Below are 26042 nucleotides of genomic sequence, written 5' to 3'. Positions count from 1 at the left end.
AAATGTGTCTACGGGGCAAGGCAGCCTCACGCGTGTAGGTGGCGCTGCGTTTCTGGTGGCCGCTCGGCCCTGGGCGACCCCTGGGACAGGCTGCGTATGGACCTGGGACCACCAAACGGAACCTTCTAGTTCTCAGGTCGCCAGCATCCGGCTGGCAGGCCCAGGGCAGCCCTGACGCAGCTGGAGTCCTTGCTGACTTCCCTCCTGCGCCCTTGAGTGGAGATAACGGTGTTTGCGTTTCACAATCGTGTGGTCCCACCCGTTCCTATTTTCAGCAGCTTCAACTCTGCCAGAGGCCAGCGGCCGTGGGGACCCAGCTCTGATCCTGGCTACGGCGTGGGGCGTGGGGTGCGGGGTGTGGGGCGTGGGGCGTGGGGTGCGGGGCGTGGGGTGCGGGGCGTGGGGCGTGAGGCTGTGGGGCAGGGGCTGCGGGAAGGCCCGTCCCCTGCCCCCTCCTCTGAGGGTGAACCAGCGATAGGGAGGGAAGAGCTCAGTCCAGGGTGTGCCTAGACCCAGGTCCCCTGTGACCGGGGGGCACTGCCGAGGCCTCCGAGACCCTGTTGCATCATCACAGTCTCCCCGGCGGCATGGGCTCCAGGCCAGTGACCTGGGTGGAGAAATCCAACGGAAAACCCTCTGACTTCTGTGCGCATCCCCAGCAGCTTAAAGTCCCCTTGGCTCCCAACGTTCAGAAAATAAATAAAAGGAGGGAGGGGGGAGGGGGAGGAGGGAGGAGGAAGGGTGAGGGAGGGAAGGGAGGGGAGGGAGGAAGGGGAGAGAGCAGGGGGGAGGGGGAGGGAGGGAAGTGGAGGGAGGGAGAGAAGGATGGAGGGAAGGGAGGGAGGGAGGATGCAGGTCAAGCGAGGCACAGAATCCCTCCCTTCTTGGCCACCTCCCTCCCCGCTCCCCTCAGGCTGAAGTGCCCTCGGGAGGCTGGGGAAGGAAGAGGTGGAGAAAAGGAAAGACAAACCCCTGAGAACGTTCTTTCGTTCTTTCGTTGCCGGAAGGGCTAATGCCGCAGGAAGAGGCCCGTGGGCCACTCCCCCACCTCTGCCTCTGAAGACACCAGCTCCTGCGCGGGCTCCTGGCCTCAGTCCCCGCAAACTCCTCCTCACCCACCAAAGCCCAACTCCAAAGTCACCTCCTCGGGGAGGCACCCCCACCCCCGCACCGGCTCTTCACTGGCATCCCAGCGCATCTTCTCAGCCATTTCTGTCAAAGCCTCCGCTGTGTGATACCATTTACCGCTTCCCCTGCGAGACTGAGCTCCCGGAGGAGAGAGTAATCTGCTAGGCCCGTTCTAGCTCCCTCCACCCGGGTTTCTTCCCCCTGAGGTCCTCCAAGGCAGCCGCCTCCGCTTCAGGCCCTGGAGCCACCTCGAACACATCCGGCCCTCGTCCCTCGTCAGAGCGGCTCCCCCCGCGCCATGTCGATGGATCTGTTGGCCGCCTGCCGCCTGTGTTGGCTGTGCCCCCGCAGTGCCCGGAGCAGGGCCTGGCACTCAGTGCTCAGCAAGCACACGTGGCAGAGCGGCTGTGTGAGCCCAGGGCGGGCACAGCCGGACTGAGGAGCAGGTGACATCGATCTCGGGCCCCCAGGCCTGGGGACTCGGGAAGCCACGCCAGGCCAGGGATTCGGGTGGCAAAGTGCTCTGTCGCCCGGGTTCGAGGTTCCGGGGCGGACATCGGGAATCAGACTTGGTTCCGGAAGCTCCACCTACCAGCGCAGTGTCAGCCTGGGGGCGGGGGGGGGGGGGTCCATTCACCAAACGGGGGCTTGTCCTCCCTTCCCCGCCACAGGGTCCCGGCTGGGGGCTGGGGGCTCCCTGCCCAGCAGAGCTCACTTGCGTGGGGCGGCCTCGGCCTCATCCAGACCCACCGCACCCACTGGAGGGTCTGGGCGGAGCCTCCCAGCAGGAAGGCAGGTCAGTGGGACGGACCTACCCAGGCCTCTGGGGGAGGAACAGACTGAGAGGAAGAGGAAGAGGAATGGACGGAGAGGAAGAGGAAATGCCCCAGGAGGTCCCTCCCCTGCCGAGTCCTCAGCTGCCACAGGACAAGGGCTCCAGGCAGGACCAGAAGCAGGACACGTGACTGGTCACAGAGCCGCGGTCCCATTCAGTCCATTCACATGTGGCTCCGCCCTCCCACAGACCCGCTGGGGGCCCGGGGAGGAGCAGGGCACGGGAGGGTGGGAGCCCAGGTGGTCCCAGGAGCCTGGCTTCCTCCGCCTGCCCCGGCCTCGCTCGCTCGGGGCCTTGCTGTGCAGGCGGATTTGGAGCTGGGGGGAGGGGGTCATGACCTCCAAGGCCAGATGGAGTGGAGGGAGGTCTCTTGTTCCCTGAGGCCCGCTCTGTGCTGGGCACGGGTACCTGGATGAACAAGGCAGAGGCCCTTCCCAGGTACCCACACTCCCCTCCCAACCCGGAGACAAGGGGCCATATGCCCAGGGAGCTGGAGTGGGCCGGCCTGTCCCGTGTGAAGGTTAGAGGCCGCCCAGGTGAGGTCTGAGCTGGCCTTCGGGGCTCCAGGTGGCCGGGCAAGGGGAGGCATGGAGGGAGCCGGGCCAGGCCAGAGGCCGGATGTCAGCGTCCAGCGTGATCGTCACGTGTGCCCAGGACGCAGAGCAGCTGACGCAGGAGGAGAAATGGCAAAGAAACGGGAGGGGCTGACGGTGGGGCTCGCAGTGTCCCCCAGCCTGCCCAGCGAATGCCCCCGCCCACAATTCAGAACGAGCCGACCAGCCAGGACAGGGGCCGCCTGACACGTTAAAGCCGCCAAAACATCTCCTCCCTCAGCGTCCCCTTCTCTGGGACCTGGCGGACCACAAGCTAATTGAGCTTTAAATATACATATTTTTTAATTGATTTCAGAGAGGAAGGAAGAGGGAGAGAGAGAAACATCAATGATGAGAGGGACTCACATCGGCTGCCTCCTGCACGCCCCCCACTGGGCATCGAGCCTGCAACCCCGGCCTGTGTCCTGACCGGGAATCGAACTGTGGCCTCCCGGTTCATAGGGCGACGCCCAACCCCTGAGCCCCGCCGGCCGGGCCGATGGAGCATTTGTAAGAAGTCTAAGCAGCCCCGCAGGCTGGTCACTGCACCTGAAGGCAGGGGCTACTCCGCCATCGCCGGCCCCCTCGCCGGCCCCTGCATGGCTATGCCCCCAGGTGGTCAGCCCGGCTCCGGGTGCTCATCGCGATGGAGATGTCGGGTGCCAGCCCCCGCCACGTTGGGGTCCCTTCCCCCTAAGTGGGCACGGGCTTCGGAACGACAGAGTCTGGGTCCCGGCTGCCGCTCCGGCCCGGATGGGAGCCACAGCCCTTCCCGGGACCGAGTGGTCCCCGCAGGAGGGAGACGGGCCACAGTGCCCAGCACCCCTGGAGGGGACTCAGTGGGTGCAGCGGTCAGGGGCGCCCGCAGGGCCCTGGAGGCAGGCAGTTCCCAGGCTCAGCGCTCCTCCCAGACGAAGCCCCTCTGCTCTCTACCACGGGGCCAGGCGCAGCTCCAGGGCGTGGCGGCCGTCAGAGGGGCTCACCCTGGGCAGCAGGCGCCCAGTTAGCGGCCCAGCCCAGGGCACCTCCCTGCCCCGCCCCCACTGTCTCTCTCTGTCTCTCTTTTAATTGGTTTCAGAGAGGAAGGAAGAGGGAGAGAGAGACAGAAACATCAACAATGAGAGAGAATCATGGATTGGCTGCCTCCTGCACGCCCCTCACTGGGGACCGAGCCCACAACCTGGGCGTGTGCCCTTGACTGGAATCGAACCCGGGACCCTTCAGTCTGCAGGCTGACCCTCTATCCACCGAGCCACACCAGCTAGGGCTCGACGGTCTCTAATGTCTCTGGGCCTCAGTGTCCTTGAGGGTGAAATGGGAAGAAAGGTCCCTACCTGATGATTTTACAGCGAGGCCGTGAGGAGAGAGGAACGAAGGCCCTGAAAGGACTTGGACAAAGTTAAAGCACCGGACACAGACGGGGGTGATCCCGGCATTCGTGATAAAGTAAGCCGGGCTGCTGAACGGGCTTCACCGCAGTGTCAGACGGAGGCCCAGACGCCTGCGGGCGGGGAGAGGGAGGTCAGTGAAATTCCTGCTCTCCACAGCGGACATGAGGGGGAGGATGGAAGAAACCCGGGCGGGGGGGGGGGGGGGGGGGGAGGGGCGGGCTCTCGGCCAGCTCACGGCTGCAGCCTCGGCTCCGGGTGCTGCCCTGGTGTTGGCCCAGGACACCCTGAACCGCCAGCCCCAGGGGGCGGCCTCCCCAGGAGGGCCTTCCCACCACATCCCAGGTGCTGCGACCAGGACTTCACTCGCGGAATTCTCTCTTCTCAGAAAAAACAGCACGAGCCACGTTTACCACTCACTCATTCATCCCACACACAGCCACTGCACACACTCATTCATCCACACACAGCCACTTCACACACTCATTCATTCCACAGCCACTGCACACACTCACTCATTCATTCCACAGCCACTTCACTCACTCATTCATTCCACAGCCACTTCACACACTCATTCATTCATTCCACACACAGCCACTTCACACACTCACTCATTCATTCCACAGCCACTTCACACACTCATTCATCCCACACACAGCCACTTCACACACTCATTCATTCCACAGCCACTTCACACACTCATTCATTCCACAGCCACTGCACACACTCACTCATTCATTCCACAGCCACTGCACACACTCACTCATTCATTCCACAGCCACTTCACACACTCATTCATTCCACAGCCACTTCACTCACTCATTCATTCCACAGCCACTTCACACACTCATTCATTCCACAGCCACTTCACACACTCACTCATTCATCCCACACACAGCCACTTCACACACTCACTCATTCATTCCACACACAGCCACTTCACACACTCATTCATTCCACAGCCACTTCACACACTCACTCATTCATCCCACACACAGCCACTGCACACACTCATTCATTCCACAGCCACTTCACACACTCACTCATTCATTCCACACACAGCCACTTCACACACTCATTCATTCCACAGCCACTGCACACACTCACTCATTCATTCCACAGCCACTGCACACACTCACTCATTCATTCCACAGCCACTTCACACACTCACTCATTCATCCCACACACAGCCACTTCACACACTCATTCACTCCACAGCCACTTCACACACTCATTCACTCCACAGCCACATTTACCACTCATTCATTCTACAGCCACTTCACACACTCACTCATTCATTCCACAGCCACTTCACACACTCATTCATTCATTCCATACACAGCCACTTCACACACTCACTCATTCATTCCACAGCCACTTCACACACTCACTCATTCATTCCACAGCTACTTCACACACTCACCCATTCCCCAGTCACTGTACACACTCCCTGAGCTCGCACAGGGATTTTATGCACGAGGACGTGAGGTGTAAAGGGACCGCTGTGGGCCTGACGTGAAGAAGGCGTGCAGGAGCCGGAGCCATCGGGGACAACGTCACGTGGACAGGGCACTCCCAGGGGAGCCGCCGTGTGCCAGGCGGTGTGAGGTGGAGAAGCAGCGTGGCTGGGCAGGGCTGGCTTAGGGGGCCCTGGCTGGAGGGGGGCAGGGCCAGCCTCCAACTTATCCTGGGGATGCAGGGAGCTCAGGACAGCGTCTTGGTCTCAATGATTCTCAGGCCGGAGTTTCTGGGGACCACTCCCAGCTGACGGCTGTCCCAGCCACACAGCTCTGGGCCTGTCACCCCCAGGCATCCTCCTGAGCAGCGACAGGACTGGCAGTAACAGCGGAGACCAGGACCGGCCGTAGGAACAGATGGGCAGATGAACTCATGTATTAGCGAGGGGCAGGGAGAGGGAAGATGCCATCAAACCCAGGGATTCGGTCCATCCCTCGAAGGGCAGTTCCAATTTGTCAAGTCTTAGTCCAAAAACACCCGAAAAAGTGCCTGTGAGTCTGGCCAGTGTGGCTCAGTGGTTGAGTGTTGACCTATGAGCCAGGGGTCACAGTTTGATTCCCGGTCAGGACACATGTCCAGGTTGCGGGCTCCATCCCCAGTGTGGGACCTGCAGGAGGCAGCCGATCCGTGCGTCTCATCATTGATGTTTCTCTCTCTCTTCTTCTCTCTCTAAAACCAGTAAAGACATTTATTGTTTTTAAAGTGCTGTGAACTCTCTTTTAGGGAAAGGGGAGGGCTGAAGGACGGCGCCGTGAGGCAGGGGAGGAGTGGGCGTCTGGAGAGCAGGTGAGAACTGGCTGTTACTCACACATCGTCCGTTTCCCCTTCTGAACGGAGCCGAGCCTGGGCGATCTCGGGCCGTCACTTTCCCCGTCTGTGCAATACGACTTTGGACAGCGAGGCCCGAGGCGCCCTCACCCCACACATGGTCTGAGGGTCCTTGCGTGGATCCCCAGGGCGGCTTCCGCGCGGCTGGGACGTTCGCCCGCTCGGCTGCGCTCGATCCCTCCCCCACCTCGGTTGGCAGTTCACCCGCGGAGCGCTTCCCAGTGGACGGTGGAAAGCAGAGCACTGCCAGGCTCCTGTCTCAGCGATGCTTACAGCTTCAATTCATGGGCCCCGAATGAACCACTGAGGTTTGGCCACATTCTAAGACATCTCGGATGGAAACTCTCTGTAAGAAACGTAATCTATAATAAAAGGGTAACATGCTAATTAGACCGGACGTCATTCCGGACGTCCTTCCTGACGAAGCCGGGCCGAGGGAAGCCCGGGTCCCCGGTGCCAGAGGGAAGCCGGTGCCGGTGCCGGCAGCCAGGGGAAGGAAGGCCTACTCTTGCACAGATTTTGTGCATCGGGCCTCTAGTTATGAATGTTAGACTTAAGAGGTGTTTTAAAGACACGCATGGCCCCCTGGGTCCTGTGTCCGCTGACAATGGGCTCCGTCCGCCGGGCAAGGGCCTCTCCCGGGAGGGAGGCTGCCCCAAATGCTCGTCTGGTATCGCTTATGGGTCAGCGCTCAAACCCAAACACATCCCGTTGTGTTTTCACACTCGGAAGGAAACTTCCAGTGAATCACCTCATGCGTTTGATTTGTGTGTAATGTCTTCGGGAAGAAATAAAAGCAGTAAGTCACTCCCAGTAAAAAGGCATCAGCCAGGCTGAAAGGTCAGGCGCTCGAACGGCCACAGGCCAGCCGCCCCCGGAGGCCTCGGCTGTCGTTAAAGGGGCGCTTTTATCAGGAGCGAAGACGGCTCACAACAGCGGCCTTTGCCACTTCTAGGAATCACAGCACCAGGGCCCTCGACGCTGCAGGGACAGTGGGGCCCCTGCACAGACTCGCCCATTCCAGAGCACCCACTAAGCGCACCCACAGTGCCGCGCGCTGGGACACACACGGGCATGAGAGGCCCTCAAAGCGCGTGCCGTCTAGTTGGGAGGCCAGGCCTGGACTTCCTGTTCTCGGCGCCCAGGGGGCTCCTGCCCGGCGCCCGGCACCATGCTGGGGGCAAACCGAGGGACTCTGGCGTTCAGGCTGGGGCCCAGGTCCCCCCCCCCCGCCCATCACCCTTTTCCCCCAGGACCTGGCGCTGAGTTCCAGGGCCCGGCTAGGAATAATCCCACACCAAGGCCGCCTGCAACCCGGGAAGGACACGGGAAAGACATGGGCAGGACACGGGAAGGACACGGGAACTGACGACAGGAAGGAAGTTGGGAGGAGGAGGAGGAGGAGGGTCCGGCTGCTGTGGGGGCTCCTTCCAGACAAACCCCAGGCCCATCAGTGTCACGGGGGGCTGGGCCCGCGGAGCCCCGTCTGCTGAGCCCGCCTTCCTCGCCAGGCCCAGGTCTCCGCGTTCCATCGCGACTTCCTGGCCCCGACGGTCCCTACCTTCACAGCGTTTCCTGGAGACCCCCCCACCCCCGCGGCCCGAGCACAGCCCACAGAGCGGTCCCGGTCCTAACTTCTGAGCCAAACATCTGCACGGGGGTCGGACAAGCCCAAGAATATCGGAGGGGAACACAGGACAGAACGTGTGGGATCGGGCCTCCCCGAAACCTGGGCCCTGCGCCTGGGGCCGGGCCGGCGGCCTTGGGAAGTGAGAAGGGTCGGCGTGGGCTGGACCTGAGGGGCCCTGACCCAGGCGCCAGCAAGCAGCTCGACCGCGGGGACACCGCTCGATCGCTCATCCATCCATTCATTCATTCATTCATTCACTCATTCACTGTGCAGCCTCCCTCTGTCCCCGCCCCTGGGCACTGAGCCACGACCAGCTGGCAGTGACAGGGGAGAATGCCAAGCCAAGTCACGCGTGCCCACTGTGTGCGCACGTGTGTGCACCGGCCGTCTGCCCACAGTGCCCGCCACGCAGGACCTGCCCCTGGGCTGAGGGTTGCCTGCACGCCCACAGGAAGTGATTCTGCAAAGTCAGCCTGAGTCATCCTAAAAGCACCCGCCCCCGGCCCGGCCGGCCTCCCGGAGTGACTTACCCGAGGCAGCGGAGGTGGAGACAGAGCGGGGCTCGGAGCCGCGGGGCTGGTTCCGTCCTCAGGGGCCACTAGACCATGCCCTGGAAGGGAGAGCCAACAGGTCACTCGGGGTGGACCCGCCCAGAGCCCGGGCCGCTCCCTCCCGTGGCTTCCGTGGCCGGTGGGGGGACCACGGCTTTCACAGGACCCACGCGAAGTACAGAAAGCCTGGCTCCTGGCCCGTCCAGCCGTTTAAGGCGCCTCCTGCCCCAGGAGGGAGGGACGCCACCCCGGCGCGGACGGGAGAAGTCCCCTGCGAGGCGGGGCCGCCCGGGGCGGGGCTGCAGCAGCGCTGAGTGCCGGGCGCCTGCGGCCACACCTCACCGTCTGACCCTCAGCACCACGGTCAGGGCCCTGGCACGGGGGGGGGGGGGGGGGGGGGGCGCAGGAGCATCCCCCCCCGGCTGCGGCCCCACACGCAGCGAACGCCCACAAGGCATGACCACCAACATGCTGCGACCGGCTCCGTGACGGGAGAGCACCTGTCGCCACGTGGACACCTTCTGCCCCCGACCATCCCGCCTCCCTAGACGCACATCACTCTGGCCCGGATGTGCCTCAGCTCCGGGCGGCCCTGTGGCCACGCCCTCTGGCCTCTGGCTCAGTTTCCCGTCTGCGACAAAGCAGGGGGCGCCCTGCATCCTCTCGGAGGAAGCCGGCAGGCGGGACACGGGGACGCCAGGCCTCCTCGCCGGAGGGAGGAGGGGCCACCATTCCCGAGGCCCTGAAGCCCTGGCTCCCAGGCTGCTTGGGACGGGCCATTAACTCAATTGTAAACCCCCCCTGGCTCTGCCGCTAAGCCACAGGGGCTCCCGCCTCCAGCCTCCCCGGGACAGATAAAGATGACAGTCATTGCATCAAGCAGCAGAAGTCATTACACAGAAACAATCATGCCGAGTTAGAGCTGGCGGCTCCTGATTTCTGTCTAGCGATCGTCACACAAATGGTCCGGGAGAGCAAGCTGGGAGGAGGCCCCGTGACGCACACAGATCTGCTGGGCCCCTGGGGGCTCTCTGTGAGGGGGACAAAGCCCTGGGAGGGCCACACCCCCAAAGTCACCCCCCAGGGGCCCTGCCCTGGACCCGCCTTGGAGGCCCACTTCACACATCCTTTTCTCCCCGGGCCCTTCCTTCACCCCCTCCCACCCCCCGGCCTTGGTTCATGTCAGGCCTAAGGCACCTTCCTCTCTCAGGTTTGGGGTCTCTGTACTTCCACCCCAGCACAGAGCAGGGCCCTGGGGAGAGCAGGGCGGGGAGCACAGGGAGCTGTGTGGCCGACTGCCTGGGTCCAAATCCTGGCTCAATTATTGCCTAGCTGTGTGACCCAGCTCATTATTTCACTTCCTAGCACACAAAATGGAGATGTTAATCCTGCCTAGTTCATCGCGTTCTTGTAAAGATTAAATGAGCTCATGCACAAAAAAGTGCTTGGCACCTCCACCTCAAAAACTGCCAGCAACGACTGGACACAGAGGCAGGCCTCCGGAGCGGCCGCGGGGGTCTGAGCCCCCCCCCCCCGAGACACAGCCGCCGACGCTGGCGCGAGAAGCAACAGGCAACCCACGATAAAGCAGCACAGCTGATGCCCGGCCCGCGGGGCTCAGGGGCTGAGCATCGACCTGTGAACCAGGAGGTCAGGGTTCGATTCCTGGTCAGGCACATGCCCAGGTTGTGGGCTCCATCCCCAGTAGGGTGCGTGCAGGAGGCAGCCGATCCATGATTCTCTCTCATCATGGATGTTTCTCTCTCTCCCTCTTCCTTCTTCTCTGACATCAATAAAATATCTATTTAAAAAAATACATATTTTTTGAAAAAACAACAACAACCTAAGACTGTAAAAACTCTTAGAAGGAAACGGACAAATCTTCATGGCCTTGGATGTGGCACCAAAAGCCCAAACAACCAAAGAGAAGATAAACTGGACTTCGTTAAAATTTAAAACTTATGCTTCAAAGAACACAGTCAAGAATATGAAAACACAAATACAAAATGGGTGAAAAATGTATCTAATAAGGGGCTTGTATCTAGAATAAACTGTATAAAGGACTCTTTATATATATGTACTAGAGGCCCGGTGCACGAAATTCGTGCACGGAGGGGGTTTGTCCCTCAGCCCAGCCTGTACCCTCTCCAATCTGGGACCCCTCAAGGGATGTCCGACTGCCCGTTTAGGCCCGATCCCTCTCACAATACAGGACTGCTGGCTCCCAACTGCTTGCCTGCCTGCCTTCCTGATTGCCCCTAACCACTTCTGCCTGCCTCTCACAATCCAGGACTGCTGGCTCCCAACTGTTTGCCTGCCTGCCTTCCTGATTGCCCCTAACTGCTTCTGCCTGCCAGCCTGATCACCCCCTAACCACTCTGCTGCCAGCCTGTTTGCCCCCAACTTCCCTCTTCTGCCGGCCTGGTCACCCCTAACTGCCCTCTCCTGCAGGGTTGATCACCTCCAACTGCCCTCCCTTGCAGGCTTGGTCCCTCTCAACTGCCCTCCCTTGCAGGCCAGGTGCCTCCCAACTGCCCTCTCCTGCTGACCATCTTGTGGTGGCCATCCTGTGTCCCCATGGGGGCAGGATCTTTGACCACATGGGGGCAGCTATATTGTGTGTTGCAGTGATGATCAATCTGCATAGTACTCTTTTATTAGATAGGATAGAGGCCTGGTACAGGGGTGGGGGCCAGCTGGTTTGCCCTGAAGGGTGTCCCTGATCAGGGTGGGGTACCCTGGGGGCGTGGTGCGGCCTGAGCGAGGGGCCTGTGGTGGTTTGCAGGCCGGCCATGCCCCCTGGCAATGCAAGCAGAGGCCCTGGTATCTGGAATTTATTTTCCTTCTACAATTGAAACTTTGTAGCCTGGAGCAGAGCCAAGCCTGGGGCTCCCTCCGAGGCCCACAGCCATTTGTGTTGGGGTTATAATTGAAACTTTGTTGCCTTAAGCGGGTGGGCCCGGCCAGGTTGTGTGGAAAGCTTTGCTTCCCCTGTTGCCGGCGGCAACCCCGGCCTGCTCTCTCAAGCTCCATTCTGCCGCCATTTGTTTGAATTTGTTTACCTTCTATAATTGAAACTTTGTAGCTTGAGTGGAGGCTTAGGCCTGCAACGGCTGGCAGAAAGCTTGGCTTCCTCTGTTACCTAGGAAACCTTGCTCTCTGTGGCTGTAGCCATCTTGGTTTGGGTTAATTTGCATACTCGCTCTGATTGGATGGTGGGCGTGGCTTGTGGGTGTGTCGGCGGTATGGTCAATTTGCATATTTTTCTATTATTAGATTAGATATTTAATTGGTTTCAGAGAGGAAAGGAGAGGGAGGAGAGATAGAAGCATCAATGATAAGAGAGGATCATTAATTGGCTGCCTCCTGCACGCCCCCTACTGGGGATCGAGCCTGCAACCGGCTGACCAGAATCGAACCCGGACCCTTCAGTCCACAGGCCGGCTCTATCCACTGAGCCACACCAGACAACCCGATTAAAAAATGGCCGAAGGACTTAAGGAGATGTTTTTCTAGGGAAGATCCACGATGGAGCCAATAGCACATGAAAAGACGCTCCGCACCACTCGTTATCGGAGAAATGCAGTCAAAACCACAACGGGACCCCGCGGGGCACCCACTGGGGTTCCTACCGCCAAAGAGCCGGGCCCGTCCACGTGCTGGCGAGGAGGCGGGAGGCGGGGCCTGCGCGCACGGCGGCTGGGGGCGCACACGCTGCCGCCGCGTCGGGAAACAGCGGGGAGCTCCATCACCAGACAGGCGTCCCCACCCAGCCCAGAACTCCACCCCGAGGCGCACCCCAAGAGGAATGAAGCCACGTGTCCACGCCAACTCCACCCCGAGGCGCACCCCAAGAGGAATGAAGCCACGTGTCCACGCCAACGCCTGTTCGCAGCGCTCGCAGCAGCAGCACCGTCACCAGAGGTGGGCAGACCCGGCGTCCACCAGCAGACGAGTGGATGAGCAGAACGCGGTCCATACGCACAGTGGACTACGGCCACTCAGCCGCACACGGGAGCCAAGTGCTGGCCACGCGGCCGAGCCTGGGAGACACGAGGGAAGAAGCCACACCCAGCAGGACAAGGACGGCCCGGCCGGTGTGGCTCCGTGGCTGAGTGTCGACCAGGAGGTCTGAAGTCAATAAAAAAATACGTATTTCTTTAAAAAGGACCAAAACGGTATGATTCCATTACCTAAAACATCCAGAACGGGAAATCTAGGGAGACAGGAAGTAGATTCGTGGTTTCTTGGGCTGGGAGGATGGGGCTGGGGGACGGGAGGTGGCAGCTCCGGGGTACGGCTTTCCTTGGGGTGACGGACATCATCCAGACTTGACGAGCGAGGGGGGCACACGTGTGTGACGGACTGACCACGCGGCCTCGCTGACGGCGTGGATGGTATGGAATGTGAAGTCCACCTCAACAAGGTTGTTTTTAAGAAGGAATCCTCGCCGATGCTCTGGAATGTCTCTATCCCAGAGGCCAGAGGGCAAAGAGCGGGGTCACAGGTGCCGGGAGGCAGACCGCAGGGTTTCCCAGGGCTGCCGCCAGGGGTCATCCGGGCATCAGCTCTCATCGCCCCCGGCGACCAGGGGAACGCGCAGCCTCCAGTCCAGGGGCAGCACGGCCAGGTGTGCGCCGATGTCAGGCCGTCCCTCGGTGTCTCTCCACATCCCGGGGGTGAGGGCCGTCCTCGGTGTCTCTCCACATCCCGGGATGAGGGCCGTCCTCAGTGTCTCCACATCCCGGGGTGAGGGCCGTCCTCGGTGTCTCTCCACATCCCGGGGGTGAGGGCCGTCCTCAGTGTCTCCACATCCCGGGGTGAGGGCCGTCCTCGGTGTCTCCACATCCCGGGGTGAGGGCCGTCCTCGGTGTCTCTCCACATCCCGGGGGTGGGGGCCGTCCTCGGTGTCTCCACATCCCGGGATGAGGGCCGTCCTCAGTGTCTCCACATCCCGGGGTGAGGGCCGTCCTCGGTGTCTCTCCACATCCCGGGGTGAGGGCCGTCCTCGGTGTCTCTCCACATCCCGGGGTGAGGGCCGTCCTCGGTGTCTCTCCACATCCCAGGGTGAGGGCCGTCCTCGGTGTCTCTCCACATCCCGGGGTGAGGGCCGTCCTCGGTGTCTCTCCACATCCCGGGGTGAGGGCCGTCCTCGGTGTCTCTCCACATCCCAGGGTGAGGGCCGTCCTCGGTGTCTCCTCATCCCAGGGTGAGGGCCGTCCTCAGTGTCTCTCCTCATCCCAGGGTGAGGGCCGTCCTCGGTGTCTCTCCACATCCCGGGGTGAGGGCCGTCCTCAGTGTCTCCACATCCCGGGGGTGAGGGCCGTCCTCGGTGTCTCCACATCCCGGGGTGAGGGCCGTCCTCAGTGTCTCCACATCCCGGGGTGAGGGCCGTCCTCAGTGTCTCTCCACATCCCGGGGGTGAGGGCCGTCCTCAGTGTCTCTCCACATCCCGGGGTGGGGGCCGTCCTCGGTGTCTCCACATCCCGGGATGAGGGCCGTCCTCGGTGTCTCCACATCCCGGGGGTGAGGGCCGTCCTCGGTGTCTCCACATCCCGGGGTGAGGGCCGTCCTCAGTGTCTCTCCACATCCCAGGGTGAGGGCCGTCCTCGGTGTCTCTCCACATCCCGGGGTGAGGGCCGTCCTCGGTGTCTCCACATCCCGGGGGGGGGGGCCGTCCTCGGTGTCTCCACATCCCGGGGTGAGGGCCGTCCTCAGTGTCTCTCCACATCCCGGGGGTGAGGGCCGTCCTCGGTGTCTCCACATCCCGGGATGAGGGCCGTCCCTCAGTGTCTCTCCACATCCCGGGGTGGGGGCCGTCCTCAGTGTCTCTCCACATCCCGGGGTGAGGGCCGTCCTCGGTGTCTCCACATCCCGGGATGAGGGCCGTCCTCAGTGTCTCCACATCCCGGGGTGAGGGCCGTCCTCGGTGTCTCCACATCCCGGGATGAGGGCCGTCCTCAGTGTCTCCACATCCCGGGGTGAGGGCCGTCCTCGGTGTCTCCACATCCCGGGGTGAGGGCCGTCCTCAGTGTCTCCACATCCCGGGGGTGAGGGCCGTCCTCGGTGTCTCTCCGTCGGGTCCCTAAGGAGCTCCCTGGACCTTCAGCTCATTCCGGGGCCGGTCCAGGCGGCCGCCACCTAACCTGGGTTCGCGGCTCTTTCTGGGGTCAGGTCCCCCCGAGGCGCCGGCCTGGGGGACCTGTGCCCGCTGCCGGCGCTGCCAGCCCTGGGGGCACCGGGAACGCATCTCCTTCCCCGGGGGGGCGCTCCTGGTGCCAGGCACCGGCTTCTGCACCGACCGGCACAGGAACCCGACGCCCTCCTGCCGCTCACACAGGGCGCACGCTGCTCCGGAGCTGACCGATCGCTTTAGTGTTGCTGCGGCCCAGCTGACTCAGGAAGCCGGCGCCCGGGGGAGCGGATGGGGCGGGTCCGGAGTCAGAGCCGCCGGGTTTGGGGATCAGGGTGTCCCCGAGGGGCTGCGGCCGAGGATGGCTGGTCCCATCGCGGACCCCATGGAGACGGCGGCGGCAGGACGCTCTCACGCGGACGTCTGCGCCAGGGCGGCTCTTCGCAGCGGCCTTGGCTCCGCTGCCCGGCTCCGGGACCGAGGGAGGGGCTCGTGTCCTGCGTGCGCTGGGCCTGGGGTCCGGGCTGGGAACAGGCAGAGCACCGCGTGGACGCCAAGAAGGGCGGTGAGAGCGTCACGGAGGGGGCGTGCTGGGCCGTGGCCAGCCCTCGGGGCCCCCGGGCACTGGGCGCCGGCCACCACACGCCCGACGCCCGCGCAGTGCAGGCCTGTCGCTCCCACGTCCACTCCCAGGACCAGCGTATTCGCGCTCCTGTCGCCAAACCAAGGGACCTGCCATCTCCACCCGCCTGCACAGCTGCTGGCTCTGTTGGCTAAAGGTGACGCGCCCCCCCCACGACCCAGAATTCAACTCCTTGATCTGCGCCCACCAGACGCACGGGCCCCTGTCCACCAACGCCGTGTGCAAGGACGCTCATGGCCGCACGCTGGGGACAGCCCCACGGAACCGTCCCGATGTCCGTCCGCAGCGTCCGTCCAGCGGGCGGCCTCCACACCGAGGCTGCCTCGGGGCGACCCATCCACAAGAGGACGGAACCCGGGGAGCGGACGCGTGGCGAGGAGGGCGAGGCGGCGGCCACGGGGCGGGGCGGCGGCCAGGACGGGCTGTGGGGCCTCGGGCGCCGGTTAGAGGTTTGCTCGTCTTGTGAGCATTTAACAAGCTGAGCACGTGTAACGTGTGCACTTCAACGCACTCACGTTCAACATCAACAAGAAATTAGGACGGGGAGGCATCCGCCCCCGTCCCTGCCCACCGGCCGCCGCTGAGGATGGCGGGACGGAGCCCGCGTGCTATGGGAGGCCCAGGCCTGTGGCGGGAGCGGGCACCGGAGTGGACACCGGACTCCGCGGGACCTGCTGGAAACGGGCGTCCGAGGCGGGAGGTGAAGTGGGCATCTGGGGCCGGGGAGGGTGAAGGCGGGCGTCCACGGCCTGGGGGTGAAGGTAGGTGTCCAAGGCCTGGGGGTGAAGGTGGGCGTCCACGGCCTGGGGGTGAAGGTGGGTGTCCAAGGCCGGGGGGTGAAGGTGGGGGCTGGGGCAGGGGGGGTGAAGGTGGGGGGCCGGAGGGGATAAAGTGGGTGTCCAAGGCCGGGGGGGGGGCGGGGATGAAGTCTCTCCTGCCTGAACCCCTTTCTCAGGAGCCACAGCGCGGAGCCCAGCTCCTATCGGGGATGAAGGGAAGTCGTCTGAAAACAGATAAATTATTCATTCCCCACAAAGAGCAGCAGCCGCTTCCTGCTTCCCGCACCGGCTGCCGCACCACCAACACCCAAAGGCTCGGTGAACCCTATTAGCCACACGCTCGGGGGGGGGGGGGGGGGGGCAGACACGGGTCCGCCGTCGCCTCCCGCGGACAGCGCTGGCCGTGACCTGCCCCCTCTCCCGTCCTGCATCGCGGGAACCAGCACAGCGTCCGATGGACCAGCACAGCCGCCCGGCAGCGGCGGGGAGACGGCTCGAGCAGAGCACGTGTACCCCGAAAGGCCGCCCAGGAGCCGCCATTCACTCGCAGCCTCCCTAGTGCTCCCTCCAGGGTCCAATCCCTTCCAGGTCAGGAAGCAAGCCTGGCGCCCGGGACACTGCGTGCCTGGCGGTGCCCGGAGCTGAGGTCACCGGGAGGAAGGGCTCAGGCCTAGGGTCACCCCGACCAATCCCAGCTCGGCTGGCTCCACCGCGGGCGCCCAGGTCAGCGTCTGGGCCTCTCCAATGGGTTTGTCTGTTTTTTAACGTATTTTTATTGGTTTCAGAGAGGAAGGGAGAGGGAGAGGGAGAGATAGAAACATCAGTGATGAGAGAGAATCGTGGATCGGCTGCCTCCTGCACGCCCCCCACTGGGGATGGAGCCCACAACCCGGGCCTGTGCCCTGACCGGGAATCGAACCGTGACCTCCTGGTTCAGAGGTCATTGCTCAACCACTGAGCCCCGCCGGCCGGGCACACGCTTTGCCTCTGACGGAAACACGGGTGCGCGCCTCCCTGCACTCCTGGGGGGCAGCCTGGTTCAGGGCACCCGCTCCCGCCCTCAGCACGGCTGCTGGGCGGGCAGCTCCGAGGCAGGAAAGGGTCCCTATGCCAGCACCCCGCGCCCCACAAAGCTGACAAGAAACGGGCCCTCCCTGCAGCCCTGCCAGACGCGAGAGCCGCCAGGTGGGGGCCCAGCGTCGACCCGGCACGCAGGCCAGCGCTGCCAGGAGCAGCCCGGGGACGCGCCCGCGTGGAGGCCGCAGCGGCGACGTTTCCGTTTTATTTCTCTGCCCCGTGTCTCGCCAGGTCCCGATGGGAGTTGCGTAACTGCTGATTAAGATGCCGCCGTGGCAGCCCTGCCCCCGGGCCTGGCCCCGCCCACTGACCTGAGGACACGGCGGTGGCTCAGGGGAGACCCAGGTCACCCTGAAGGAAGGAAGAGGGGGGCCTGAGGGCAGGGGCAGGCCAGCCAGCCGGGCCGGGCCCCCCACACTCCTGGGACACCAGTCAGGAGACGGGGGGGGGGGGGCTCCAGGCCTGTCCACAGGGTCTCCTAGAGGCCCAGGGGACTCAGACCTCGAGGAGAAAAGCACAGACAGTCCACTCGGGGGGCGGGGGGGGGGGGAAGGGGGGGCACTAGGAGTCCCCAAGGGCCCCTGGTCTGAAGGTCCAACAGGATAAGCTCCTTGGGGACCAAGTGGGGAGGGGTCGCACGTGCGGGTGGGCCTGCCACGGAGTGAGGCCCCCACAAGCCCCTGCGATGCTGCTGCCGGGCCGGGCAGAGGCTGAGGGCCGGGCGGGGACAAAGTCCACATCTCAGAGCTGGGGGCGGGCGGGGGTCTGCGTGACAGGGGCCTCAGGTCCCCAGCAGGGCCCCCAGCCTGGAGCCTGGGACACGGGCGGGAAGACTGAGGAACCCCCCTCCCCCTCCGCCCCCGTACCCCAGAATAAAGGCACCCTTTGTCCTTGGCTTGGAAGTCAGAATCCGAAACCCACCGAAGCCAGGGTGCGGGTCTGACGCACCCACACCGGCTCCGCTCGGACCCAATCTCCGGTTCTAGGAGCAGTCCTGTCCCGTCACTTTAAAGTTTCACGTTTCTATTAACAGGCCCGATGACAGCGAGGGCAGCTGAAGGCCTCCCGCCTCGGGCCTCATTCAGGCAGGAGCAGCGCGGGGCGTGGGGGAGCAGCCGGAGGCCCGCCCGGCCGGCCCCTCCAACCTGGCCTCGGTTTCCCCGACGCTCGTTCCAGTCGGGGGACCTTCCCCACCTGCCTCCCGCGCCTCCACAGGCCACTCTCCTTCCCCACTCTCCTCCTCGGCGCTCAGGCCTGGCAGCGGCTGTCACTCTGAGCCGCGATGTCACGTCGTCCGAGACCTGCTGACCCAGATGGAGGTCGGGCCCCCCTAGGGGAGAGGCGACACTCCCTTTCCGGTCCCTGCGCACTGACCCGTCCGCTCCGGGCACTGAAGGCACCGGGTGGGAAGAGGCCCCCCCACACCTCAGGGGTGACCGCCAGGGCCGGCCGTGGGGGTGTCCCCGCTGCCCCGCAGCCTCCCGATGGCAGGACGGCCTTAGAGGGTCCGAGGCCTCGGAAAGAAGAGCTGAGGGAAAGCCGGGCCCGGGGCAAGGGCCGCTCCCCGCCGGGGGAAGAGGGCTCGGTCTCTGCCCGGTGCCCTCCCGCTGACCCCTCCCCACAGCCAGGATGCCGGGAGGGCTGAGGGCACGGGGGAGGGGGACCACTGGGCTTCCGGCCGGGACCATGGTGCCTGCACCCACCGGGAGCTCCGGCCTCCGAGCCCAGGAGGCACTGCGCTCAGGGGACCCGCTGGGAGGACCCGCTGGGAGGACTCGGCTGGGAGGACCCGCTGGGAGGACCAGGCTGGGAGGACCGGCTGGGAGGACCCGCTGGGAGGACCAGGCTGGGAGGACCGGCTGGGAGAACCCGCTGGAGGCCTGGAGTGGGAGCAGTCACTGCCGAGGGAAGGAGCTCAGGAAGGAGAGCAGGACGGGCCCTCGTTTATTGGGCTGCCTCCCCGGCCCCACACCTTGGGGTCCCACTTGGGCAGAATGCAGGACACAGCCGGAGGCCGCCACCCAGGCCCTTGCCCACGGCCGCTTGCAGATAATGGAGGCGCACGGGAGATAAGGGCTATATATAGCAGGAAGCCTGGCCTCCCACAATGTCACGCAGTTTCACGCAGCGAAAAGGTTTCAAGGACACACTGGGGTGGCCGAATGAGGCCAGAGCCGCTTCCTTTTCAAAACCCTAAGCTGAACGCCTTCACGTGGAAGGAGTCCTGGCCTGGTGGAACCCGGCCTCTTTAGCTCCCTGTCGGCTTTTCCTGGGCTTCCAAAGGCCGCGTGCTCGTCGCTATCTGACTAGATGGGGAGTCGGTGACGGCCCCACAGAGCTGGCTGGCTCCCCGCCACCTCCTCCAGGGAGGCCTCAGGCCGCTCCCGGGCTCCCACGACACCAGCTGTCACCCCGGCCCTAGCAGAGCCTCTGCGAGAGCCCCTCCTTCGGTCCTGGAGCCTAGGGGTGGGGTGGGTCCCCCAGTTCTTGGACTCGCTCCTGGCGCCAGGAGGGGGCTTACAAGGCTTGTCAAACGGAACGGAACTATGAGGCAAGCGGGAGGCCACGGGCACTTGTATGTCCTTAAACACCACAAACAAAAGCAGGTTTTGTCCACGCACTGCCTGCCTCGTGTGCCGGTCGGATTCCCATTCCTCCGCGTCTTCAGACAGAAGCGTGGCTGCCCTCACACAGTCCGGCCCGGCCTCGGGTGGGACACAAAACCGAAGGCCCCGTGCAGGCCTAGACCTGCTGCAGCTTCACCCCCACACGTGATCGCCCCAGAAAAGAGGCTAGCTGGCCTCCTCCTCCAACTGGCCTCCTCCTCCAGCTGGCCTCCTCCTCCAGCTGGCCTCCTCCTCCAGCTGGCCTCGCAGGGTGGGTGAGGGCAGGGCCAGGTGGGCAGCGGGGTGGGTGAGGGCAGGGGGCTGAGCACCCTCTTTCTGCATGAAATCCCCTCCCCGAGGGTCCTCCTCCTGGGGGAGCGGGTGGCAGGCACCGGGCTTCCACCTGCCTCATCTCGGTGCCGGGGGAGCACAGCTCCCGCTTCCTGCAGCAGCAGACAGCTCCGCGCCCCCCTCCTGCCCCCCAGGGCCGCCTCCAGGCAGAGGCACCGGATACACAGGGCAAGCAGCCCCCTCACCCGCCCAGCTCGGCCCCAGGGACTGGGGAGCAGGAAGGCAGGGCCCTGCAGGGCTGAGAGGCACCCTGAGGCCCCGAGCGTCTCCTGAGACTGTGGCCCCCAAACCCGGAGAGGCTGTCCCCTGGGGAGAGGACAGAGCAGCCGGCTCGGGGCTGCGGAGGCCGCGAAGCGTGAGCCCCGAGGAGACAGCCCTGGCGGGAAGGCTGGGGCGCGGAGTCGGCATGGAGCTAGTTCCGTGGCTTCCGGAAGCGAGGGAGACGGCTCCCCTTCAGGCCCAGGAGCCGAGGGGAAGAGCCCCTGCGGAGCCGCCACCGCAGCGCGCCCTCCAGTAGAGGCGGGCGGGCGGGCGGCCTCCGTCCTCCTCGGGCCTCGCCGTCCCGGGAAGAGCCGGTGGCGCCAGCTCAGCTCGGGGACGAGCTTTGGGGAGAGTCCAGCCCTTAGACTCCCGTCGGCCCCCCCCCCCCCCCCCCCACGCGGGACAGATGCCGGCCCAGAAATGAGGCCAGTTGTGGCAATGACTTCCAGCAGATATAATCGAATCACCCCTTTCTGGATTCCGCGAGCACTGAGCGCTGTAATGCGATTCCTGAAATGTCATTTGGAGCCGCTGGTGCGGGCGGCGAGCCGCTCGGTAAACACATCATCATTCAAACCGTCACCCGCTGACCCCGAGCCCGGTGCCGGGCTGGCCCGAGGCCGCCAGGCAGGCGAGGACTCCACGGCCGGGCAGGCCGAGGACGCGGTCCCGGGGAGGCAGCGAGGAGTGAACGCGGACCAGACCCGGAGGTGCCGGTGGGGAAGGGGAGGGGAGGGCCGCCGAGCTCGAGGGAGAGCGCTCACGGCGCCTGGGGGGTCAGAGGCTCCCAGGAGCCCACAGGCGTCTCAACGCGCCTCTGACCACTCGGCTAAACGCCAGGCCTGTGCTGAGCCCTGGACACGGAGGGGAGAGCTTTCGTCTAGACCCGTGGTCGGCAAACTGCGGCTCGCAAGCCACATGCAGCTTGAGAGCCTCGGTTTGCCACTCTGTTGACTAATGAGTTTGCCGACCTCTGACCTAGACTCTCAATTCCAATAATTACAGGCTGTTGTTCCTTGTGATTACGCCCCTGTCCCAGTGGTCGGCAAGCTCATTAGTCAACAGAGCGGCATGTGGCTCGCGAGCCACAGTTTGCCGACCACTGGTCTAGTGAATGCGCACCTGTGGGCACGTGCACATACACACGACACACACGTGCACACGACGTACCCTGACACAAGTGCACGTGTGCACACACACACGTACACACATGCATAAACACATATGTGTACCCATAAACACAAGGGCACAAATGCGCACACAAACACATGTGTCCATACACACAAGGGCATCCACGTATACACATGCACGTGTGCACCCGGACACACACATGTGCATGTACACATGTGCACACACAGAGTCCCAGCTGCGCAGCAGGGACGGGAGGGGGGTGGGGGGGGGGGCGGGCAGAGGACAGCGGGGCCCCAGCGCAGCAGCCTGGCTGCCTCCCCAGCGTCGGAAAGGGGATCCCTCGGTGCAGATAAGCGCCCAGGGGTGTGCCCCCGGCCAGGCTGCCAGCGGGCAGGGCGTCACAGGAGAACACGGCGAACCTCGCCTCCACCCCGCGGCTCACCTTTCCTTCCTGCAGGCACGCGGGCTCGCTCCCTGCGGAGACGGAGGGCCCAGAGCGACCCTCTCCCGGCCTCCCCGCCGGGCGCCGGGCCGCACTCCCGTGTCTCCCCACAGAAGTGAACCCCGAGAACCCGGGCTGCCCCTCTGGGGAGCAGGACCCGGGGCACTCGAAGCCCTGCCTGCTGTCACCCTCCCCTCCCCCAGGTGCTGGCCCCCCTGATGGCCCAAGTGCCCGCCCAGCCACCTGCCACGGCTCCTCCCCTGCCTGGTCCTCCCAATCCCTGGCGGCCCCCTCCCTCCCAGGCCGCCGCGGGCACGGTGCCAGCCTGCTCTTCCCCGGGCGGCACCCAGCCAGCGCTCAACCCAAGTCGGTGGCAGCAGAGCCCCGACCTGCCCCCACCAGCGGGGTGACCTGGAGCCCCTCGCCGCCAGCCCGCACCTCTGCCCCGTGGCCACCACCGCAGTCCCCGGGTGACGGGACACAGGTGGCTCTTCGGACGCTGCCCTGCCCTCTCCTCTCCTCGTAGTTCCAGGCCCAGAGCAGGCCTGGCCCGCTCTCCTGGCAACATGGCACGGCACGTCCCCGTTCACAAAGGGACCGTCATGGCCACCGAGGCCTCCCCTCCCGCAGCCAGAACTAAACCAAACACATCCTTCTCCCAGCAGGTCCTGCGGCCGCGGAGCGAGGCCCTTTCGCCAGGGCTGCCCACAGCGAGCACCGACGGGAGGCGGGGGAAGGCCGTGGGCGGGGCCGCCGCCAAGGTCACCGCCAGCCCCTCCCAGGCAGGGCCCGGGGTCGTGGGCGGGGAGGGCGGCCAGCGCTTCCCTTTCTGCCCACAACACACCCTCCGGCCTCGGCACCGGCCGCGATTCCGTCCCAGGAAGCCAGGCGCCCTCGTGTGCTCACGGCCGCCGGGGCTGGACTGTGGGGGGAGAAACGCCATTTCTCGGTTTTCTTCTCCACACGCAGGTGGGGAAACAGCAAAAGTAAATGGCAAAGGCCTCTCGGGGGAGGGCAGGTGGTGATGTTTCCCGACAGCCGGGCTCCGGTCCGGTCCCTGGAGGGGGAGCTAATAGAGATGCCAGAGGCTCTCGGCTCCTCCCGCCCGAGCCGGGAGGAAACCAGCAGAGTCTGCCGGCTGCGCCCGCGCGCTCCCTCCCTCGTCCGGCGGGTCGGCATCGCCCACAGAAGGGCTCAGTCACACAGCTCCCACGGTGAGGAAGAGGAAGGAAGGAGCCCGGCCAGCGTGGCTCAGGGGCGGAGCATCGACCCAGGAACCAGGAGGTCAGGGTTCGATTCCCGGTCAGGGCACAGGCCCGGGCTGCGGGCTCAGTCCCCAGCGTGGGGTGTGCAGGAGGCAGCCGGTCCATGATTCTCTCTCCTCATGGATGTTTCTCTCTCTCCCTCTCCCTTCCTCTCCAACATCAATAAAAACGTATTTTTAAAAAAAATCAGAGACGGAAACACGACAAGATTCTAAGAAAAATGCTCGGAGGAGAGGGAACCAGATCTAAGACGTAGGAACAGGCCCTGGCGGGGGCCCGGGCGTGAACCCGTCACGTGGCTGTCACTTCTCTCAGCCGTCCCCCCCCCCAGCTGCCAGCCTCCCGTGTCCCCAGCACACCCGTCCCCCCGCCACCCCTCAGCCGGAGCGGGGGTGCAGGCCAAGAGCGGCCCTGTGCTAGACAGCTTTAGGGATGAGGGCCCGCACGAGGGCCGTGGGCGGGGGCAGTGAAGGTGGGAGCCCCGCGTGTGGTCAGGCGGGAGGCCGAGAACCCCAGGGCGCAGGGTAGAGCCGCACCCAGAGGAGGCGGGCGGCCGAGGCCCTGGGCGGCGCGGGGAGAGGGCGAGGGGTGTCCAGTCCGTCCCCCCCTCCCTTCGCGCCACCAATGCCAGCGTGCTCTTCTCTGCCGGCCACAGAGCCAGGCAGCCCGGGGCCCGTCCGACCGACCTCGTGCTCGGGACCGGCCACTCGGCCTCTCTGTGCGGCTGCAGGACCGCGAGGACAGGGTGTGCGGCCGCGTCCCTCCGTCCCCAACACCCAGCCCACACCCAGCATCAATTCCTCAGCCCGTCCTTGGAGACCTAGCGCAAAGCCACCCGAGTCCCACCGGCGAGAGGGCTCCCCCACCCGGACGTGCGGCCGTGTGGCCTTGGGCGAGGCCCCTAACCTCACCGGGTGTCAGAGTCCGTGTAGAAGGCAGTCACACCCGTCTCCCGGGGTGGCTGCTGGGATCACACCCGTCTCCCGGGGTGACTGCTGGGATCACACCCGTCTCCCGGGGTGGCTGCTGGGATCACACCCGTCTCCCGGGGTGTCTGCTGGGATCACACCCGTCTCCCGGGGTGACTGCTGGGATCACACCCGTCTCCCGGGGTGGCTGCTGGGATCACACCCGTCTCCCGGGGTGGCTGCTGGGATCACACCCGTCTCCCGGGGTGGCTGCTGGGATCACACCCGTCTCCCGGGGTGGCTGCTAGGATCGGGAGAGCCACTGGACGAAGGCACAAACACGTACCCAGAGGGGCAGGCACAGAGCAGGCACACGGGGCGAGCAGTTATCAGTCCAACCGGTCACCAGGCGCACACGCGTGGGAGCAGGACGTGCGATCTCCCCCACCGCACGGGCCACAGGGCTCGCTGCAGGGTACACGCCAGTGAGGACGGGAGGCAGGAATGGGAACGGCCCTCCCCGGGGTCTCACACACCGCAGGGCCCAGAGCCGCCTTCCCCAGGCCAGGGCCCGACGCCAGGCCTGGGGTTCCCGGGAGAGAAGGGCCAGGGATGCGAGCGACTCCACGCTCCGGCCTCGCTCCCCCGTTCTCCCCTCCTCTGGGTCCGTCTGTCTCCCTGTCTGTGTCTCTGTCCCCGCCTTGCCTTTGCCCATCTGTCTCCCTCTGCACATCTCTCGGTGTCTCTCTCTCCCCCTCACCCCCCCCCCCCCCCCCACACACACACACTTGGAGAACAGGGCAGGGCCTCGGGCGCGGAGTCAGGCTTCCTACCGACACAGAGTCAGGCTTCCTACCCACAGGCTGCTGCTCCTGCCCAAGGCCCACCAGGCAGGGCCATCCCGCACCAGGCAGCTCCTGCGGTGAGTTACCCATTCGCGCCCAATGTTCCGGGAAGAGTCCGCACCGCCAGGCGGGAATCCCAGGCCTCCGCCAGGGGCTCCGTCTCCGGATGAGACGGCTTAGCCGCGCTCCGCGGACCCGGGCGGAGCGGAGGGAAGCCTGCCAAAGGCCATTCTCCGGTTTGGAAACGCGTCTGACTGCGTGAGTCTAACCTCCCAGGCCCGGCACAGCCAGTGGGCCGGTCACTCGTGAAGTCAGAGGGGCCGACGTCCCCCCATTCCCAGGGTGGCGCCCACAGATGAACGTAGTCGCTCGCCGCCAGTCCCCGGTTAGGGCGGTCTTTCATTTCTTCAAAAATATTTTGTTGTTTTCAGAGTGTGAGCATTGCACTTCTTTTATCAAACCTGCTCCTGAGCACTCCGTTCTTTTTGATGCTATCGTAATGGGATTCTTTTCTCAGTTTACCTTTCCGATCGCTCACTGCAGGTGTATGAAGACGCCCGTAGCTTTTTCTCTACGTGTCTTGGAGTCTACAGCTCTGCCAAACGCGTTCACACGCTCTCTTGTTGTTTTTCAGTGAATTCTTGAGGATTTCCTAGACAACATCACCTCGTCTGCTAAGAGTTTACTTCTGCTGTTCCAGGCTCGACTCTTCTGTTCCTTTTTCCTGCCCAACTGCTATGGCTAGCACCTCCAGCACAACGTGGGACAGAGGGGTCACCGTCGACTTCGTTCCTGATGTTAGGACGTTGTCCGACTTCCCCCGTTCGGTGTGGTGCTGGCTGCTGTGTGTTTCGGTGAAAACTTCAGTCTGGAATCGGTAACACGGTGAGACTTCTCCACGTCGTTCCGAGAGGGAAGTCACACGACAGGTTCTGTGCAGAAAAGCGAGCACAGGCTGTCCTGGTCCGTGGGGCTCCGTGGGCAGAGCATCACCCTGTGCACCCAAGGGCCACGGGTTCCATTCCAGGTCAGGGCACATGCCCAGTCCGCAGGGGTGATCCCCAGTCGGGGCATGTGCGTGAGGCAAAGGATCGATGCTGGTCGGGCAAGGAATTGTTTTTATGAAGCAA

General features: G+C 64.3%; 1 protein-coding gene across 2 annotated transcripts in view; it reads right to left on the bottom strand.

Annotated features, from left to right (window-relative positions):
- Nucleotides 1-26042, bottom strand: part of HPCAL1 (hippocalcin like 1) — a 70341-nt gene that overhangs the window by 8515 nt on the left and 35784 nt on the right. Inside the window, exon 2 of one of the 2 annotated variants that reach the window (XM_054728233.1) lies at nucleotides 8451-8530. The exons of the other annotated variant lie outside the window; for it this stretch is intronic. The gene's annotated coding sequence lies outside the window, so the exon portion shown is untranslated. The remainder of the gene's footprint in view (nucleotides 1-8450; nucleotides 8531-26042) is intronic. 2 annotated transcript variants of the gene reach the window in all.

This window comes from Eptesicus fuscus, chromosome 16 (genome assembly GCF_027574615.1).
Source record: "Eptesicus fuscus isolate TK198812 chromosome 16, DD_ASM_mEF_20220401, whole genome shotgun sequence".
Lineage (NCBI taxonomy): Eukaryota > Metazoa > Chordata > Mammalia > Chiroptera > Vespertilionidae > Eptesicus > Eptesicus fuscus.
This window is presented reverse-complemented; position numbering and strand designations above follow the sequence as displayed.